Source organism: Panicum virgatum, chromosome 4K (assembly GCF_016808335.1).
Source record: "Panicum virgatum strain AP13 chromosome 4K, P.virgatum_v5, whole genome shotgun sequence".
Lineage (NCBI taxonomy): Eukaryota > Viridiplantae > Streptophyta > Magnoliopsida > Poales > Poaceae > Panicum > Panicum virgatum.
Genome location: NC_053139.1, coordinates 20502970 through 20511870, shown reverse-complemented (window position 1 = coordinate 20511870; position 8901 = coordinate 20502970).

Sequence of the window (8901 nt, the reverse complement as noted above, 5' to 3'; positions counted from 1 at the left end):
TATATGATCTGGGCAATGAAAACCAAAGAATAGAGTAGATTTTTGAAGATTTATCCTTTGTCCTGATCCCCTGCTGTAGATCTGTAAAATAGATTTCAAGCTATTAATACATTTCACATCAGTCCTAGTAAAGAAAATACTATCGTCTACAAAAAGCAAGTGTGAGATGCGTAGTCCCATAATTCCATTTCTCACCCCTTTTAAATGGCCCATTTGTTCCTCTTTTTTTCAATAAACATGAAAGGCCCTCTGCACAAAGAAGAAACAAGTAGGGACTTATAGGGTCGCCCTGTCTCAATCCTCTTGATGGAATAAACGGTTCAGATAGGTCCCCATTTACTTTAATTGAATATCTTACAGAGGTAACACAACGCATGACACTATTAATCCAAATTTGTTCAAATCCCATTTTTTGTAGAACCCCTTCCAAATAGTTCCATTCGACCCCATCATATGCCTTCATCATGTCAATCTTCAACGCAAAAAAGGGGTTCCTTGCATGTTGTCTTCTAATAGTATGCATGCACTCATAGGCTATCAGTACATTGTCTGTGATTAACCTCCCTGGTACAAAAGCACTTTGTTCTTCAGCAATAATGTTAGGAAGCACAACTTTCAGCCTATTTGGTAATACTTTAGAAGCGATTTTGTACAGGACGTTACAAAGGCTAATAGGCCGAAAGTTTGTTAGTTTCTCAGGTCTCGACACCTTGGGAATGAGAACAATTATTGTGTCACATAGACCTTCTGGAATTTCATCACCCCTCAGGAAGCTCCTAACAGCATCACATATATCATCTTCTAGGATTGCCCAGTGTTTCTGATAGAACATAGCTGGAAAACCGTCTGGTCCGGGAGCTTTTGTTGGGCCCATCTGAAAAAACGCTTCCCTAATTTCCTCATTAGTATATGGCCTGCATAATTCATCATTTGTGGACTGATCAATGCGAACCGGAATCGACTCTAGTACCCTCTTTTTGGGTAGGGAGGAGGAGGGGGAAGGGGATTTGTTAACGGGCCGGTTGGGTGGCGGGTGGAGGACCCTAGCTAGGTGCGTGGCCTTATGGGTTGGGCGGTTGCGCAAAAGCACGACCGGTCGTAGGTTAGATTTTTTTCCATTTGAGAACCCCTAGTTTGTATGGGTTGGAGATCATGGAGACTCTTGGGCCAAGACTAAATCAGCTGCCTATGAACGGCCTGTATGTGATCTTAGAAAGGAGGGATAGCCTTTGTATTGGCCCATGTGTTCTTGTTTCGCACCGTTCGTCTGCAGTGTAGATGGCCGGACTGCAGCTACTGCTGGAGGTCTATCAGCAGCCGATCGACAATCAGCAGACGGTGACTAGCTACTTGCAAGCAGCAGCAAAGCTACTACTGTGGTGGCTACTAAGGCCGTGTTTAGTTCCCATGTGGTGTAAATGGAAAAAAAAATTGCAAAGGAATCTAGGTAATTTGAAGTATTGAATGAAATTTATTTGCAAATCTTTTTGACACAGATGGGTTGTAAATCGCGAGACGAATCTAATGATGCTAATTAATCCATGATTAACCAATAATTAGCGGATGGTTACTGTAGCATCATTGTTGCAAATCATGGATTAAGTGGGCTCATTAGAATCGTCTCGCGATTTACAACCCATCCATGAAAAAAGTTTTGTAAATAGACTTCATTTAGTAATTCAAATTAGCAAAATTCCTTCGCAAAATTTTGCGTTTACGGTTTTTTTTGCGTTTACGGAGGAACTAAACAGGGCCTAAGGCTAGCCGAACGACTGTGCGCTAACCAGCCGGACGGCTAGGCTGAACAGCCCACCTGGAAGCAGCGTAGTGGCTACATACAACACAACCGAACGGCGTGTATGTCTTGACATCTTGTTGCCCATGGTACATCCATTGGTGCCGAGTATTCCATATTGTCATGTGGGCTAATTGTCCAGCTCGTCTACGTGTTTTCTTTTATCTAAAATACAGTATAAAAGCATACACTCACATAGTCACATACACCCACATCTCTGAATACACACACTGACACAACTCTATCTCTATGACAGAATCGGTAGATCTTGAGATTAACAACGTAATTGTAGGCACCTCGCTATCAATAGTTAGGGACCGTATCCTATGGAAACCAAGGTACCAGTGCAAACTTTGGAAACTCCAACGGAGGCCACTGGATCTCCATCCGAGGGCAGTGGACAGAGTTGGGGACTTTTTTCATCCAGGCGCCCGCACCTCCCCCAACCGTTCCCTTTGTGTTTTGCAAATCCCCCCTGCGTCCGTAATCCACGCGCCGTCACGAGCGTTCCGTCTCCTTTCGTTCCGTCACCGTTTCCTCCACGCGACTGGGCGAGCGCATCTGCCCGGCGTCTTCCGCCGGCGGACTCGACAGCATCTCCGGCCTCCAACGCCTCCCTCGGATCGCCGCCTCCCTCGGGTCCCCGCCTCCCTCAGTCCGCCACCGCCTGCCTCGGGCCACCGCCGCCGGCGTCGAGCCGCCGCTGGTGTCGGGCCGCCGCCTCCCTCCGTCGCCCTCCGTTTGGTGCCGTGCCGTCCGTCGCCCTCCGTTTGGTACCGATCGAAAACGATCGAAGCTCGGTTCCTGGGCACGTACGTCCGCGCGAGCCCTAGGTACGCACGGGTGGCTGAAGGGCACCGGAACGGATCGCCGCCGCCCTCCGCAGCGGGGCCACCTCGCCCACGTCCATTCTCGCACGGCCCGTGGTCTTGCCGTCGGCCATGGAACCGCCGGCCGCCGGAGTTTCTGATGCCTTGAACGTATGATTTTGCAGGCATGTATTGAGAAGAAGTACGGAGGAATTGCGCCCAAGAAGCCTTTGATATCCAAGGTACGGACAGTGTAGTTCATCAGTAGTACTGCAGTACAATCTGTAGAAGCAACAAGCAATTTACCTGGCAGCTTTGATCATTTCATTACCGCGTTCTTGCTTGCTAATGCAGGACCACGAGCGCGCGTACTTCGATTCAGCAGACTGGGTGCTCGGCAAGGTAAGACAAGAACAGAGCAAAAATATCCTCACACCAATATTCAGGCACGGCATCGTCAGATCTCAGACTGTATCTATCTATCTTCTAACATTCTAATCCTGGTTCTTCGGATCCCTCTTTCAGCAAGCTGCAAATAGCAGCACAAGGGCTGCTGTCGAGTCTCTGAAGCCCAAGCTGAAGGTCAGTTGGACCATCTCAATTCTCAACATTCAGTTCAACTAACCACTGCTCCTTATAACAAACTTCATCTGAACGAGCTGATGAGATTTCTCCAGTATACAACTGACTAGTATTTGTCAATTGCAGCCTCTACTATGTCTATCATCAGAACGTCCATTCTCGCCGGCAACGCGATGGAGTTGGGAGCTGCGTCTTCGGGAGAAGGCGCCAACTCCGACAGCCTCGTCGCCGCCCAACAGACATGGAGCCATCCACCTAACAGCGCTGCTCTCGACGCTCCCATCATTCAAAGCCGCCCGTCCGCCATGGAGCTCCTCGCCGCCATGGAGCGGCCGTCCGCCATGGAGCCGGCGGCCGGCAGCCACGTGAACTTCGGCGTTGGTAGTGGCAGCCATTCATGCCGGCATTATTTTTTTGTTCAAAATTAATCTGATAATTGCTAACGTGCATGCATGCCTACAGTGGATGATCATGATGGCATCAACGTCGACGCCGGAGTTGAAGCCCACCCTGACCGTCCAAGCACACCACAACACTTGAGTACAGTAGTAAGTTCCTCAACTGTTCTCTTCATGGCATCGAGTGATTTTATTATGAGTTCATACAATTTATCACTTCCGTAGGTCTCTTGTACAAGTGACAGAAGCAACACAAATCCCAAAGAACATTTGAAGCCAAAACTTGGAATGATCTTTGATACACTCAAAGATGTGGAGGAATTCTACAAGTCGTATGCACATGAAGTTGGTTTCTCAGTTCGTGTTGGTCAGCACAAGAAGGTAAATGAGGAAATATTAATCAAGAGGTATTATTGTTCAAGGGAAGGGTATAGAAAGGAGAACGTACCAAATGCAAGTGATGAATCTGGGGAAAAAAAGGAAGACACACAATGTGATGGAAACCAGATGTGGATGTCAGGCACATATTGTTGTCAAGCTTGGCAGTGACAAGAAGTATAGAATTATTTCAATGGTTGAGGAGCACAGCCATGGGTTTGTGTCGCCAGATAAAAGGCATTTGCTAAGATCCAACCGGAGAGTCAGTGAGAGGGCTAAGAGTATGTTGTTCAATTGTCATAAGGCTAGCATTGGCACCTCACAGGCATATCGACTTCTCCATGTTAGTGAGGGTGGGTTTGAGAATGTCGGGTGCACAAAGAGGGATTTACAAAACTATTATCGTGACCTCCGAATCAAAATCAAGGATGCAGATGCACAAATGTTTGTGGCACAACTTGAGCGAAAGAAGGAAGTAAATCCTGCCTTCTTTTATGAGTTTATGGTGGATGATGAAGGACGACTTGTTCGTGTATTTTGGGCAGATGCTATATGCAGGAAAAACTATAGTGTTTTTGGGATGTGGTTTCGGTAGATGCGACATATACCACCAACCACTATAACATGAAATTTGTGCCATTTACTGGAGTCAACCATCACTTGCAAAGTGTTTTCCTTGGGGCCGCATTCTTAGCAGATGAAAAGATTGAGTCATATGTATGGTTGTTTGAGACCTTTCTTAAGGCTATGGGCAGAGTAGCACCTCAACTAATCACAACAGATGAAGATGCGAGCATGAAGGCTGCTATTGCTCAGATTCTACCATATACAGCTCATAGACTTTGTATGTGGCATATCATGGAAAAGGTACCTGAGAAGGTCGGGCCCTCTTTAGGAGAAAATGAAGGGTTTTGGGAAAGACTAAACAAGTGTGTTTGGGGGTCCGAGAATTCAGATGAATTTGTGTCACAATGGAATTCTATCATGACAGATTATGGATTAATGGAAAATGATTGGTTTTCCTCTAGGTTTAACATTCGCGAATCATGGATTCCGGTATACTTTTTGGACATACCTCTAGCAGGAATGCTTAGGACAACATCACGATCGGAGAGTGCAAATTCCTTTTTTAACCGTTTCATTCATAGGAAGCTGAGCTTTGTTGAGTTCTGGCTAAGGTTTGACACAGCTTTGGAGTGCCAGCGCCAAGAGGAGTTGAAAGCCGACAATGTAAGTCTTCACACCACTTTTTATATTCGAGTTTATCGAACCTAGTAGAACCTCTCCAGAAGATCACGCCTGCTACGAGAGTTGATAAACAGGATGAATATGAATCTTTCCTAGGTAATAGAATTCCAACTGAAGTCGATATACATCCACCAAACGATATCAGGTCGAAAGGGAGATCCAAAAGAATTAGGAAGAGCAAGGAGCCTAAGACCGGAAGTGGAAGTAAGGGTAAGAAGAAGCGCAAGTGTAGGAAATGTAAGCAAGTAGCTGATCATGATGCACGCAATTGCCCAAACAATGTGGTTGGCTGATTTTTCAGTTTCCTGTAACCTTATTGGTGCTAGGTGGATGGTTTGCCTTTCTTTTATGTGTTGCTGGGCTCTTTTTTTTCTTCTGTTAAGCAATATACTGTTTGCCGAATGTTTTTAAACATTCATTATGACCCTTATCACTGTACTGTTGGACACCGATATACAGTTGTTCTTTTACTATTGTTCGTATAGTTTGGTTGGTACTGTGTCTTTTGACATGACAGGACAAAATACAAATTCTGTTAGCCAATTAGCATTCTGTTATATTGTCTCCCCCCTCATGATGAGACTAATGCAGAATGTTTTCACCTGTATAAAACTCTCACAACAAGCAAGAATCTGGTTTGCACTTGAGTCAATCGCATTATCAAATGACAGAACACAATTCCATTACATATTTTCAGATGATATAGTACAATTCAATCTAAATCATTCAAATGGCATAACACAATTCAATCTCATCAATTCTTTTTGGTACAAATGGACTGAACACAAAACTTGGACTTGAAATTCTTCCATGGGAACGTCTGGCTAGTAGGTTGAAGTCATGACCATGAAAGTGTTCAGGTTGTTGACATTGACCTCAAAGAAGTCTCTGCTCAAGTCACCACGCATGACATGGCAAACCATTCTATATTCTCGACGCAAGCACTCCCCAACAGTTTTGTGTCCTCCCTTCTCTTATCTGAAATCAGAGATACAGAACAAGCCATGAAACAATATGGTTTTAAAGATGCCAGGTAGTTGCTGAGGGACAACGATTTCAGAGAGTTTCAGACTACTAGCAGAGTTTCTGACATGATCAGTGATTACATTCAGAATGACATTTTTCTGAATCTTTACATGTCCATGTTTGCAGTGAGTTGTATGGCAATAGCCTGATCGGTCCAATACCAGCAATACTAGGCAACCTGACTAATCTTATCAGCTTGGATCTTTGGGAAAATCAGCTTACCGGCCCAATACCAACTTCGCTCGGCACCATCAGCACGCTGCGATTTCTGTATGCACCATTTTTACAGGAATTTTCATATGCTTTTTATGAGGCTATGTTGAATTCTGACTATTTCTAAATTGTTAATGCACTGATGTTCTTCAGGAGGTTGTACCAGAACAACCTGACAGGGTCTATACCGCCATCATTGGGCAATCTGACGAGCCTTCAGGAACTGAAACTTGAAAAGAATGCATTCAGCGGCTCTATTCCATCCTGGATGGCACAGTGAGATCATCAGAACTAAGAGGTACTTTGTATAGTGTGCGTTTCTGTCAGCTCAATTGGAAATCCATCTAAGAAATCAATTGTCAGCTCTGCAGATTAGACAAAATATTGGTTCTACCAGAAGTCACATATTTATTTCCATAAAGGATCAATGGTTGATTAGTACTGAACATATTGGTTCTGAACATTTTGCACTGGACATACGGGCTCTGAACATGGCGCACTGAACATTTTGCACTGAGCATTCTGAACACATTTGTACATCCCAAAAAGAAGAATTGAGCAAAGCAAAACCATTTGAATCATTTGACCTCAAGTCTGAATCAGGGGCACAGCAGAATCGAACTACACAGCAGAGAGGTTCTGGGGCACAGCAGAGAGCGGGCAGTGCCAAATCACGGCCGGGGGGCGCCAGGGCCATGGCCTCGCGGACGGCCCCGTCCTCCATGGCGGACGCCTGGTCCATGGCAGCGGCGCTGTAGTGGAATCGGAGGGCGGCGGCGCTGTAGGGCTTCGGAGGGCGGCGCCGCTGATGGAGATGGAGACCGGCGGCGCTGGTGTTGCTGCTGGAGGCCGGCATCGAGGGGGGGGGGGAGGACCTCCTGGGCATCGATGGGGGGCGACGGGGGCGAGAAGCAAACGGACGTGACAAATGGAGGGGATGACGGACGGAACGGAGGGGCTGACGGCGCCGTGGGGGTAGCTGATGGAGGGATGTTTTTGCAAAATTCGCAGGCCAGGTGGGGTGAGGGCGGGCGCCTAAATGCAAATTGTTCCTAGATCTGTCCACTGCCCTCGGATGGGAATCCAGTGGTCTCCGTTGGAGTTTCCAAAGTTTGCACAGAAACCTTGGTTTCTATAGGATACGGTCCCCAATAGTTATGCCGTTTACCACTCAAAAAATAGCACCAGTTAAATTCTAAAATAAATTCAAGCAAATGCAAACCCACACACGTTGAGTCGTGGACTAATGAGCAAGTTCCACGGTAAGAAATGAGCTGGCCACATGGTTCATTCTTGCGGTAATAACGGCGTTATACACACATTATAGATGGTGCATGGTCGTCGTCGTCCCGTACTTTGTGCAGTGCGGATCTCTATCTTGCCCAGAGGGCGGTCAGAGCCGCGCACGCAGCAGCACACGGCAGCCACATCCGAGGGAGCAGCAGCCGTGCAGTCTTCCATGCCGGTTGCCGGGGCCGGCACCCAAGAAGCGAAGGAAATCCGCGCGCCACAGCCACAGCATGGGCAGGGACATAATAAAGTGAAAGCATGACCGGCACCGCTCCACCGGCTGGCGCGGCGCTTTATCGGCCGCCGCGCGCACCGAACCACCATGACGAGAAACACCGGCACGCAGGGCCTCAGATTCCTTCTCCTCCCTCCCCTGCCTCCGGCACCAAAAGGCATGCAGGCAAGCAAACAGCAGGCAGGGCGACTGCTAGCTCTGTCGCAGCCGCGCGGCTCGTTCAAATAAACCATCAAAAGCGTGCAGCCGCCACCGCGTACCCAGGGCTTTGTGCCTTTGTGGTGGTAAAAAAGGTAGTGGCAGGCAATTATCTTGAGGTTTGGATAGATCTACCTGCGTACTACTGCTTGATCAAGCCGAACATGCATGGGTTGCTTTCTCTTGGCTCTTGTCCTGGCAGTGGTTGTGTGGTGGCTGGGATGGACCTCCGCTGGTGAGAGGAGGCCTGTGGCTTTCGCACAACAGAGCGACCACACGCATTGTCGCCCGGGCGAGACGCATGTGCGAGCGTGACCACCGCGCTCCACTGTTCCAGTGACCACTAGTAAGCATAGCTACTAACGGTCGTCAAACCAACTATGCATAGCAGCGTGGCAAATGTAGGCTGGAAATAAAGAGCTAGCTATACAGAAAAAAAAAGGAGAAGCGACGGAAATTAATTATTATGGAGGCAGTGCTGGTGCTAATTGGTCCCCGATGCATCTAATGTTTTTGTAGTGTGCCAGCAAGCGCAAGTACGAGCTAGCTAACCGTCACTCTCACATCAACTGGCATGGAAGTGTGCAACCATGTAGACTACTCCTACTCCACTTCTCTGTATTTGTGTACTATACTACTATGTAGTAGTTGCCGAGCCGCAAGTACAAACCACAGGTAGGTATAGCTCGACGACCCGACCGCATTCATTGACACGCAGGAAAGTAGCGG